Here is a 13,536-nt window from a genome sequence, read left to right on the forward strand (position 1 = left end):
GTGTTAAACTGATTGGTCTGTAGTTTCCTGGGTCTGTTTTTTTTTTTCTCTCTCTCTCTCTCTTGAAGATGGGAACCACATCAGCCCTTTTCCAATCCTCAGATATTTCCCCAGTGTTCCAGGATTTTTGAAAGATGTGGTGCAGTGGTTCTGAGATAACATCTGCCAGCTCTTTCAGAACTCTGGGATGTAGTCTGTCAGGACCCGGTGATTTATATTCATCAAGGTGGGATAGGTGCTCTCTTACCATTTTCCTGCTTATTTTAATTTTTGTTTCTAGTTTGTCTTTTGCAGTGGTTTTTTTGGTATGTTGGACTGTAGTTTCTTTTTGTGTGAAGAGTGATGCAAAGAATGAGTTAAGCAGCTCTGCTTTCTCCCTGTTGTCTGTTATTTCCTTGCCATCCTCTCTCTTTGGTGGACCTACAATTTCCTTAACTTTTTTCTTGTTGTTAATATGTTAGAAAAAAACTTTTTTATTATTATCCTTGATTTCTGTTGCAAGTCTTTGTTCGTTCTGAGCCTTTGCTTTCCTGACTTCATCTTCGCATGTTCTGGCTGTCTGCTGATAATAGGCCTTAGTTATTTGCCCCTCTTTCCACTTTTTGTATTTATCCTTTTTGTCTTTCTGTTTGTCAGAGAGATCTTTGTGCAGCTATGCTCCTTTCTTCTTGAAATAGGAGGAGGAAGGGATATTAGGTGTGTTTGCTGCCTTTAATTATTTATACAAATAATAAATGTGGGATTGCTGGAATGTAATATATGGCACTATATGCAATGGACAAAAATTGGTATTTATCTGCTTGATCCTTCTGTACTTATTTTTAAGTGCAACTTCTTTCTGAAATTGATTCAGGAGATAAAAAGATAATTGGGAAAGGTACTATGGAATAGGATAGGGAGGCTGAATTAGGCAGTCATATCACTTACTGGCTCCTTCCTGTAAATCCTTCTATCTTCCGTTATTATTACAATTCACACTAGAAGTTGAATGAATGTAAAATTGACTTGTGGAAGCCATTCAGTTCAACTCATATTTATTATTCAGTAGACAGAAGGAATATTGGGTAGAATATATAAGCAGATGGAATGAGTAAAATGGTACAAAGTTTTCAGTATCCCATATAGACCATTATTTCTCATTCACTTGAAAATGGTTAGGACCAAGTTGTATCAGTCTTCCCTTTAAATTTCTAAAGAGAGCCATTTTGGTGTAGCGTATTGTGTAGTGGGCTTCAATAGGCAAGGAGCAGATCAGCATGACTTAAACTAGTACTGGAGAACTGCAGGCAATTGCCTGTAATTTATAATGTAAGCCCATAGGGCCTTAACCAATCACAATATTTGAAAAAAAACAAAACACCCAAATATGAATGTTCAAAGTTTCCCTCCAAAAACAGTTGGAGTTAACAGTCAGGGTCATTTAAAGGTTAATTTCATTTTAGCTTCACAAGCAGTTGGAGTTAAGTTAGTTTCACTTTAGCAGGGATTAACACAACTTCATATGTATTCAATACATAACATAGTGGTTTAGGTGCTGGCACAGAAACAAGGAGACCACGGGTTCTAATCCTGCTTTAGCCATGAAAACCAACTGAGTGATTTTGGGCCAGTCACTCTCTCTCAGCCCAATAGGATTGTTATGGTGGGAAAAGTAGAAGGTGTGCAGGATATTTGCCGCCTTGAGTTATTTGTAAAAATAATAAAGGCAGGGTAGAAAAAAATAAAAAAAAATTCATAGATGATCAATGGAAAAATGTCCATAAAGGTAAAAAATAAAATGAACAGGTGACGGGAAGCTAAAATAAAGAGAGGTTAAAAACTACAATATTTTTCCATGTTATATTCTGGGGATTCGAAGCTAAATCATGGAATATTGAGTGTAACAACACTTCTATAGACAAAAAGTGGCATTTCTAGACAGGAACAGTGGCTGCTGTTTTTAAAAAGGGTTTCTTTAACAAAATCTGAATGTCCAAGTAGTGAAACACTGCAATTTTAACAGCAAATCATATATTTTTCTTAAGTTCGGGAATGTAATAGGATAACAGAATTTCATGAAAAGTTAAAATTTCATATTTGAGGATCAAAGTCTTAAAGAATATAAAAGTTTTGGGGGCCTGAACCCAGAAAAAATTAGTTCTCAATTCCCTGTTAATTCACATGAGAGGAGATGAATCAAGATTAAGATAAAAATATTTATTTAATAATATTTATATAATTAAATCTGGATGGAATCTTTCTCCCTAAAATATGAACTCTGTTTATTTTTTAAAAAAAAAAATTCTGAGCCAGTAGCTTTGGTAATTATAGGCCATTTTCAAAAGTCCTTACCCCTATAGAAGTAAGCAAAAGATGGCGGTCTTAGTGACATAAAGAAAGAGGGAAGAGGGAAACAAATCACAGCCCAGGGCTATCACCTCTCAGAGTGATTTTTCACAATTGACAAAAGAATTTTGCCTAAGGCCACTAAGCTGACACCTGCCAAGCTCTGGTTTTTGCCTTGACTTTACTCGTTGATCCAAATAAATTTCTGAAATTAATTTCTCCTCCTTCTCACCTCTGGGGACTGAAGACTCAGAGAGGAGTTCTAGGGCCTCCAAGTAGAAAAGGGTGTTTTCTTTGAAACAGAAATATTTCAGTCATGGTACACTGTGGCATCTGGAATTCTGTGGTCAGATAAGAGGCAGCTTAGCCCACAAAAAGAATGGGAGCTTGGCAAATGTCTCCCCAGGGACCCACCTTAGTGAGACTGTAAATGTGAAGGGGGAGAAATGTTGTTTCAGACTTGCAAGATTCTGTTATTGTAAACTTATAATAAACATAGTGTTTATACTTATAGTTGAAGCTTCTTGTCCACCTTCTCCTTTATCCAAGCCTTTGGGATATGGATTTTGAGCAAAAATAAGCCTTTGGTCTTCTTCTCATCCTCCCTCTCTCTCCCTCTCCCTCTCCCTCCCTCCCTCCCTTTCTCTCTCTCTCTCTCTCTTCCTCTCCCTCCCTCCCTCTCTCCCTTCCCCCCCTTTTTAATGTTTCAACCAAGCAGGTCATTAAAATCTGTAGATTTTTCTTCCTTCCTCCTCTAAGAAGCTGAGACCACAATGCAAATCCACCTGTCTGGTTTCCTGTTTTCTGAGAGTATGTAAGACATCTACTGTTATATATGCATTCCTCCCCATTTTTCCCCCCAGAAGGAACTATAAAAGATACCACTACCCCTGCCCCTCTCTAGAAATGGGTTGCCTATTTTAGTAAGACATACCTTATTCATGTATTCTTTTTAAAAAATAGCCCAGATTTAATTAAAAATAAAAATCAGAAAATTAGCTGCAACATAATCAAGATAATAATAGATAGAATGAACCAAGGTGGTTTCTAACAGTTCTTCAGTGGGGATGACCAAGCAACATGGTTAAAGGAAGAAGCAGTAGTAATGACATTTTATTGCATGTATATCAATCACAAGAACAAGACACGGGAATTATCTAAGTTGAATTTAACCAAGCTAGCAGTAGCTATAAAAGTGATTCTTGATGTCTTGAATTTCTGCTGTCTGAAGTGTTTTCTTAGAAAACATTAAGGGAGACAGAAAGTTAGATCTGATATATTACTCTGCCTTTTTTGTTGTTTTGAAAGATTTAGCTCCTGTCAAAATTGAACAATTTATGTTTATTTGCCTGAATGCATGTAGGTCTGCACCAAAAGAGCATCTGTTCTTCTGTATTTCTTCTTTTTTAAGAGCCTTCTGTATTTTACATAGGAAAAGGAAAAGGAAAAAATAATTTTTCCCAAATGGTTTGTCTAGGCTCTCCCTCCATTCTCTAAAAGGGTTTCAGAAAGGAACAAAAAGCATATAAAAGTAATAAGGATTTTTTTAAAGACCCCCACATTTATTATGACACAATTATTATGACTATTTATCTGATGTAGTATTAGTCATTCTAGACAGTGCTATTTCATTTGTCCCCTCATTGCTTCTTGTAAACAAGCACTTGGATTAATGTCTATGGAGATTCTCAGTCATCCAGGTCATACCGTAGTTATCCCAAAGGTACTTTTTTACGAGGCAACTGGCCTTCCTTGTTTTTCTTTGAAGATGTTTTGAATTGGATGAGAAGCGAAACGTCTTCAAAGAAAAAGAAGAAAGTCCAGTTGCCTCGTGAAAAAGCACCTTTGGGATAAGCACTCAGCTTAAATTCCAGTTACCTTTCTTGTTACGTATCTCTCTTTCTCCTTTCTTCAAAAAAGACTGTTTCTCTTCCTCCTACTCATTCTCACCAACAAATCAATTATTTAATCCAATCATTTTTTTTATCCTCATTTTAAGGGAGAGTTTTAAACATTTTTAAAGAGCCAGGAGAAGAAATTATTATTCCTTCCTTGCTTCCTTCCTTCCTTCCTTCCTTGCTTCCTTCCTTCCTTCCTTCCTACCTTCCTTCTTTCCTTCCCAATATCTACAGTCACCCATCTCAATCCAGTTCCTTCTGTTCTCCATACAAAAACAGAGATACTGGAAGCAAATGGACTTTTTTTTTCAAAAAAAACCTCCCAAAACTTAAAATACATGCCTTTTTCTCCCATTCTCCTACCTAGACTGATAAAGGCTATAAAGATCTGCAAATATATTTATTTTCTTATTAATTTGCATCCCACTTTACTATTCACATGAATATTCATGATGGATAATTACAATTCAAAATGCAAAATTAGCAGAAGACAGTGAAGGAAAACCTGGCCTGATTTTCACGGCTCTTTTTTCCCCTAGGTGTTTTCTAACTGATCCAGACTCTTTGGTGTTTTTTACCTGAAATGTATATATTGTGTTTTTGAAATCCTGGTTTTAAACAGATATTGTGTTTTTAATTTCAGTTTTAATTATTGTTTTTAGTCATTCTGCTTTTTAATAGAAAAAGTGAAGAAACTTATCATTGTTATAGTCATCATCATCATCATCATCATCACATTTTCCTCCCAGTATCTTCCCAGATGGATGTGCAGCTTATCTGCCTAAAAAGCATTTCTCCACTCCTGAGCTGGAAATTTTTCCTAAGGCATGCTTTTTTTTCAAATTGAAACCATTGAAACTTGCTCTTAACTAAGCGTATTTAGAATTGCCCTTTTATTTGCCATTAACTTTTCCTGGATCCTAGCCATGGGCTGGGGATTCCTGGGGGAGGCTGAAGACATAAAACCAAGCCAGTTTTAAACAATGCAGAAGCATTCTCCTTAGTGCTGAACTACATAACCATAACTATGATCCTGTTGGATAAATTTACCATTTGTGACATTTGTCACTGGGCCAGATTCTAGTGAAGCATATAATGCTTGCCTCCTTAACTTTGTCTGATCTACATTGATTTACCTAAACAGAAGATTTGGCTGCAGACCTCCATTCTCGGCTAATGCTGTCATTGTTTTATCCATACCTTCTCCCCATCTATTTAATCCACAGCTTGTGTCAATTTCTTGGCTCCTACTGGATTGTTAGAAGTGTTTGGGAAATACATGTCTGCAAGAATAGCAGGTGATCTGTGTAGATAGAGCTCAAAGAAGAAGTTTCCAAGATACTTAGCCTCAAAAAGACAGTTTTCCAAGTCAACTAAGGGTGAAGAGAAGCACTGAATTTTTAGAACAATGGGACCCATTCTTAAGCAGCCTGCCATTGCAGCACAAACATAATTTTTCTTCCTCTTCCGGGACAAATTTGTCAGGGAAGCCATGGTTATACGTGCGATGCCTCCTTTCTCAACTCTGGAGATGATTTGCTTTTTTTGGGGGGGGGCAAGAGTTGGGAAGGAAGGTATCACATGTATCACGATGGCTTCCCTCTACCGCTGGCTTTCACAAATTTATGAAATTTAAATGAAATGAAATGAAGAGAAAAATCTGTAAATCAACATGTGGATATATGGAACACAGAAAAAAAGCGAAATTGGTGGTCTCATCAGTGGAGATAATAAGTATATGCTTCTTTAGGTAACTGGCTGATCTTTTTTTTACCACCAGGGTCCATCCTTCATTCTTTAAAAAAAATCACTTTTTAAAAAAAGGAAATGGAAAATTGGCATGCTGCATAGCCAAATACTAACATTTAGAATTATCTTCATTTACAAGCATGCTTCTAAGGTTAGATATGCCCTCAAAGAAAAAATGGTGGGTAGCTGCAGCCTTGTGCTTTTATTGGAAATGTGCCCACTGAAACGGGAAAATGAGGCTCCTTATTGGAGAGCATCAAAGGAATATCTGAAGCAACATGAAAAGTGTGCTTTTTGATGCAAGCCATCATTGTATGGTCCCAGACTTAGCATGGCAGTCCTGGGTAGAAATGACCAATGGAATAGAATAATGCTGCAATGGCAGTCATTCATGAGCATCTGTGGCACGTTTTCAAAATTTTGCAGGTTCCTACCAGCTCCAACTATAGGTTGCTGTGGGACAATCATGAAGATGAAAGCCCATTTAGAAAGAACACAGGACACCTAATTAAGACCAAGGGAACTGTGCCTGGAAGTCGGGCTTTAATCTCCTCTGTGTTATTTATTTGCCTTTATTACATGCTTTTGTTTTCATTATTATGTTAGTCCTAACATGGCCACTGTAGAAGTGATATTTTGTTTTGGCTGCATCATGGAGGAAAAAGCTAGCCTTCTCCCCTTAATCAGCTAACCCTGCACCTGCTCATTCTTTCTGCCTCCCTCCTTCTCGACTGCCCTTTCCACTTTGAGATGGGAAGTACAATTACACATATTCCATGTTGCTTTATTCGACCAAAGAGAGGGCCACCAGATCAGAGTAGCCACACAGAAAGTTCTGATTTGGGGCATCTCAGATATGGTACTGCTATTTAACATAGCAGGACCAAAAAGAGAATGTCTATGTAGTGGAAATGGCAACTCTATAAAGTATTCCTTGACTTACAACCACAATTGAGCCCAACATTTATGTTGTTAAGTGAGACATTTGTTAAGTGAGTTCTGCCCCATTTTTCTAGCTACAGTTGTTAAGTGAATCATTGCAGTTGTTAAGTTAGTAACATGGCTGTTAAGTGAATCTGGCTCCCTCATTGTTTGTCAGAAGGTCACAAAAGCTGTTCACATGACCCCCTAGGACAGTGCAACTATCATAAATGTGACCAGTTGCCAAGCATCCAAATTTTGATCACATGACCACGGGGATGCTGCAATGGTTGTAAGTGTGAAAAAGGGTCAGGAGTCACTTTTTTCAGTGCCGTTGTAACACTGAACAGTCACTAAACAAGCTGTTGTAAATCAAGGACTACCTATATTGTTTTTACAATTATATCAGCTGAACAATAGAATAAAAAATGCAAAGAATAGATGTTCCTGGATGTCAACTGCATCAATCCTTATGCACAAACTCAAACAGTCAAGAGATACACTAACCTAACAAACTGAGCCAACACATCCATTTTGTCTCTGCTTTCACCCACAATTCAGGTTAACAATCTATCCCCTCTATAATTATTAACCCACCAATTCTATACAGGTGACATAGTCACTGCAGGTCTAAATGTCCCCTCCTGTGTCCTAGACCCCACCCAAAAGGATCCATCCCAAGAATATCCACCTTGCTAACCTCGTCTATCTTCCCCCATTAGAATCATCCACTCATGTAGGAATGGAAGCCCAGTAAAATGGTGTCTCTAATGTGCAACTCTTGTAAGCAGTCCAGAAGGATACCATGGCAGTGAACATCCTTAGGGTAAGAGGTTTAATAAAACAGTACATCTTTCCCATCCAGCTCACAACAAAGGACATAGCTATAGCAACAGCACTTATATACCACTCCATCGTGTTTTACAGCCCTCTCTAAGCAGTTTTCAGAGTCAGTATATTGCCCCCAACAATCTGGGTCCTCATTTTCCCAACCTGGGAAGGATGGAAGCTGAGTAAACCTTGAGCCGGTCAGGATTGAACTCCTGGCTGTGGGCAGAAGTAGCGTGCAATACTTCATTCTAACCACTGCGCCACCAGGGCTCATCCATCCCATGCAGAATCCAGACAGAAACAGATCTAGATAATTACACTTCCACTAGGGCACTCTATAACTGACAGCCCATCGATTCCAAGACGGATGTCAGTCCTTTGAGATAATCCAAGTCAGGATACAAACTCCACAAGAATGTGAGGATTCTAAAGTATTAGGATGTCCTCTAAGAAAATCTTGAAAACCTAAATGGTTTTCCCTTCCCTTCCTCTTGTGAGCTGAGGAGGAGAGCATTAGGCCTTCTCTGCAGGCAATAAGGGGAGTCAAAAAGATGGTTGTCACAACCATGTGAAGATAGCCCTGTCCCCTTTTTTTATATGTGACAGGATGCATGTAAAAAAAGGGCAGAACTTCAGTCATGCTGTTGGGGCCATCTTGATTTTTTTTTAATCCCTCTCTCCAAAACAACTTTGGCAGACAGGAAACTTTTCCTTCTCCATTGCTGCAGACTTAGGTTACATGAAGGAAATTTTATTTTTACCTGAAAATAATAGTGTTCCTCTCTATTATTAATCAATGTTGGAAAATAATAATAATCAGGATTCCTTTGAGTCAGAGAAGAGAACTAGTATCTTCATGGACATATCCATGTGGTTTTCTTGACAGTAATACAGAAGTGATCAATAGGTAGTTCTTGACTCTCAACCACAACTGAGACTAGAAATTCCATCATAAGTCATTGTGGTTTTAAGTTGAGTTCAATCTGATTTTTATTTACAACATTCATAAAACGATTCACATGATTGTTAAGCAAATCTAGATTCTTAAATGTTTTTTTTTCAGAAATCAGCAAAAATAGGTTGCATATCATGATCATGTGACTACAGGACCCTGCATAATTTCAAGCCAGTTGCCAAGCACCTGAATTGTGATCACATGACTGTTGGGGTGGTGACTGTTATAAGTGCAAATACAGGTTATAAGTTTTTCAAGGCTGCCAGAACTTTGAACCATCATAACTCCAGGACCTGATGTGCAGCCTTGGGTTTCTTATCCCAACACTATCCAAGCACAACCTTACTTAGTTTCTGAGCCTACATGAGGCTGGCCAGGTGATTTCTCCTGCTGAGTCATCCTAAAGTTTATTTAAATATTGACTTGAATAGGTTATATTTGAAAAGAAATGGGAAGGATAATGGGAAAGAAAACCTAAGATTTGTCTTTTAGAATTCTTACATAGAGTACTAACTGCTTTCCTCCTTTGTGATCCCTATTTTTATGCTTTGTGCTAAGATACTTTTGGGAATCAATACATTTGTTTTCAGCTATGTTAAAGGTGTAAAGCACCCTCGGCTGGGCTCTAGAAATGAATAATCTGTATAAGGAAATATCTGTCACAGAAACAGGATGTTGGAGTTCTAGTGGACAATCACTTAAATATGAGCCAGCAGTGTATGGCAGCAGCCAAAAAAGCCAATGCAGTCCTAAATTTCATTAACAGAGGGATGGTAGAATCAAGATTACACAAAGCATTAGTACTGCTTTATAAAGCCTTAGTAACACCACACTTAGAATACCACACCTAGTTTTGGTCACCAGGTTATAAAAAAGACGTAGAGATTCTGGAGTGCAGAGTGTGGAAAAAAGCAGCAAAGATGATTAAGGGAGCTGGAGGCTAAAACATATGAAGAATGGGTGCAGGAATTAGGTTTAGTCTAGTGAAAAGAAGGACTAGGGCTGATATGATAACAGTGTTCCAATATTTGAGGGGCTGCCACAAAGATGAGGGGGTCAACCTATTTTCCAAAGCACTTGAAGGCAAGACAAGAAACAATGGATGGAAACTAATCAAGGAAAGAAGCAGCCAAGAACTAAGGAGAAGCTTCCTGACAGTGAGAACAATTAATCAGTGGAATGGCTTGCCTCCAGAAGTTGTGGATGCTCCATCACTGGAAGCTTTTAAGACGAGATTGGACAGCAACTTGTCTGGAACGGTCTAGGTTCTCCTGCATGAGCAGGGGATTGGACTGGAAGACTCCCAAGGTTACTCAGTTATTCTGAACATTTGCTAAGTCTAAACATGCTAATAACAATAATATACAGTAACAGCAATAACAATAAACATTTTTCAAACACACAACCTCTCTTCTACAATACAAATATTTTCACCCTTTTATTTCACCTTTTATTACAGAAAGGAGTAGCCAGTGAAAAGTGCTCTTAGAAATCTTCATTTTTATTTCGGAGGTTAATCATTGTCACCATAAATATTTTCCCTGGATTGTTTAATCGCTGGTGGCAGGAGAATCTGGAAAATTGTGTGGGCCTTTTATCTTTCATAGTTGCACTGATCTAACCCTAATGAGTTTCAGTAATTTTCGGAACTCCAAGGATAATGATTCAGAAACTAATTAGTGCATTCCATAAACAGGATCATGTGGAATTAATGGGAAGAGGTAGACGCCAACCCTCTCCTTGTAGCATTAAGCATTCTGGTTAATCTAAGCAAGAGCAACGGTGCTGCCATGTATTTCTTAAAGCTTCAGTGCTTCTGACACAACCCGGAAAGCACCCAATAGATCAAATGGGGAGGGCCATGCTCACCCCTATTCATGTCTGGAAGCTCTTTTTAGAAGCAGTATAGTATATGCTATAGCTTTAGACTTCACAAAGAGAACATGCATATGCCCAACCTAGCCAAGAGTGCCCTCTTCTGTGTTTTGTTCTCAATCTTCTATATATATTATTTTAGACTGATCTACATATTAAAATAAAGCTAAAATACGGCAGGACCTCTTTTTAAGCAATGTTTTGGGTTGAGCTGCCTTTCTATGTTTTCCCAGTGCTTACATAAATGTTTAAAGGGAAACCTAAAAGTGTAAATGTAGCAAGTTCACAAACATACATGGAGACTGTTGAAGAACCAAGTTTATAGAGTGTCCCTGCTGAAGGGATACACATGTGCCCGAATTCACATATTATATTAAGTTCAGATGTTTAATTTCAGTTCCAATTGTTATTAGAACCTTGAAATTCAACTGAATTATGCATCTCTTTTGGAATTTTTAAATTATTTTAATGTTTTATTTTCCTTTTCCCCCCCTTCCCTTTTATTGCTTTCACATTAGTGAAATAAATGAAGCCTTTTCTCTTGTCTCTTAGTGAAACTAAAAATGGGATGCTTGTACTATCTTGCAACCAATGTGAACATGAAATACATATAAATGTAGCAAATATTCTCTTATGAATAAAATAGGTTGGCTGGAAGGCATGCATGTACAAATATCATTGAAAATAATGACACCGTTTGTTTTCTGGCTCAAGAGGCTGATAAACTGATAAATGATACTCCATGAAATGGTGGCCATGAAGGAGTAAATTCACAATGAATCATGTTCCCCACTAACCTGGGGGGGAGGGGGAATTACTAAGCTGATTTGTGAGCTGATGTTGCCCTTTAATGTGGTTTCCATCAAAGTTTTCATAAAATTCATGACTCTGGCTCACTTCCATGTCTGTGTCCTTGTGCTTTCTTCTTGAAAACAACTTGTTTATAATGCTCCAAAAGAACCCTACTGTGATCTTGCAGAGGAAACTGAGACGTTAGGAAATCACACAAGAAGTATACAAATTCCACATTATATGCTCGGGAGTTCCTGACTTGCAGCAACATTAAGGCTAATGTTCCTAAAATGGCTCTGATGTGAAAGCTGCTTTTCTTGTAGCCTGTAAAACATATAAATGATGTTCTCCATGTGTGAAGAAACATGGAAATGACATCTGGGAATTGAAGCCAGAAACAGCCAGGGGACCCCTTTCATTTGATCAGACATGAAATCTCTACCTAAAATTCTCCCAGCATTGCTAAAAGCTTCTTCATCATCTTGCATTACAAATCTACACATTTCCAAATTTGGTTATATCCTACAAAAGAAATCAGTCTTTTTTTTTTTCATTTAAAGAATCTATTCTCTCTATATATATCCATCCCTTACACACACACACACACACACAGAGAGAGAGAGAGAGAGAGAGAGAGAGAGAGAGAGAGAGAGAGAGAGAGAGAGAGAGAGAGAGAGAGAGATTTTCCTTGGTGATAAAATTGTCAGATGCTGTGTCACAGTAAAAAGATCTGATACTTCTAGTTGTGTCAGCTAAATGTTGGTGCTGGGGGATATTGGATGCAAAGAAGAAATTTCCCCAACATAATGTAGCTGTGATTACTCCCCCAAGAGCATTCAGCATTGGCCTTCCAATAAAAATCAAGTGGTCTTAATTGGATCCACTCAGAACATGGCACAAAGATATTTTTTCACAGGCTTGTTTGCTCCTGTTTTTGTCTTTTGCAAATTTTGGGATGCAAACACAGCAAGCCATCTGTCTCCCCTCAGTCTCTCTTTTGCAGCTTTGCCTTTGTTTTTCAGGTATATTTTCCATTTCCGCACTTATTCTCCATTTGGCTTTCAGTTAATCATCCCAAATCCTAAATTTAGACTGCATTTTATTTCCTTGCCCAAAATTCACATTAAAGCATTAGACCCATTGCTTTCTGTATGTCCTTTCGACCAGGGGTCCCCAATCTCCAGTCCGTGGACCGGCAGCGGTCCACGGCATGCCAAAAACCAGTCCGCACAAACAAAGCCCCATCCGCGGGATGCAGGCAGTACATGAAACCACTCCTCCTCCAGTCCGCGGAAAAACCTCTCTCCATGGAACCGGTCCCTGGTGCCCAGAAGGTTGGGGACCTCTGCTTTAGACTTAGAGCGACTCAAACTCTTCTTTGTGCTGCTGACCTAAGCATTTAATTTTAATTCTTCTTTTTGGCTGTAATTGACTAATTGACTAAAAGAGGTAATGCACTAAGAATGGACCAGATAGAATGTAATGATGATGATCCAATTACTTTCCTCCATGACAAGCTCCATTTTCCAGAGAAAAGGATCCCAGGTCAGAAACAAAAATCAGTTCAGAGCATGTACCGGTCTCCGAACAAACCATAAACTTAACATACAAGAACTGCCCAAAATGGTACTTACTTCTACTTTATGTAAGCGTTTAGGCAGCAGCAAGAACACACAACATTCCCCCGCCCCCCAAAAAAGAAGAAGCTAAGCAAACAAAACAATAAAAATAAAAAAGAGAAGGAAAACCATGATAATTAATATGGGTAATGAAACAGATGTAATGGAAATGACTTAACAAAATGAATGAAAATTTAATGAATGGAGAATAAAATAAAGTTGTTAAGAATGGAGGCACATGCACACACATACATATACACACACACATGGAACAATGCTGTTCTTTCCTTCAGAATCTCTTGGTAGCTGTGGGGTGGCTTTGTTCCTTCTCTGAGGTAAGTAAACAATTCTTAGATTGCCATCTGGTTCCTGTAAGCTGCCTTGAGTTACTCTTCTGTGTTCCCCTCCTGCAATTATGGAAGCATAACTACTAAAAATGTGTGGTTTAATGAATTCCTGAGGTTGGTGAGGGTTGTTTTTTTTTTTGTCTTTTACTATTATCTATTTACATTAATTAATTCCTTCTTTGCTGAAGTTATTTACTTTGATTATGTATAATTTAGGATGAGAT

Source organism: Crotalus tigris, unplaced genomic scaffold, assembly GCF_016545835.1.
Source record: "Crotalus tigris isolate CLP2741 ecotype Arizona unplaced genomic scaffold, ASM1654583v1 scf7180000024439.5362192, whole genome shotgun sequence".
In the NCBI taxonomy this organism is placed as follows: Eukaryota; Metazoa; Chordata; class Lepidosauria; order Squamata; family Viperidae; genus Crotalus; species Crotalus tigris.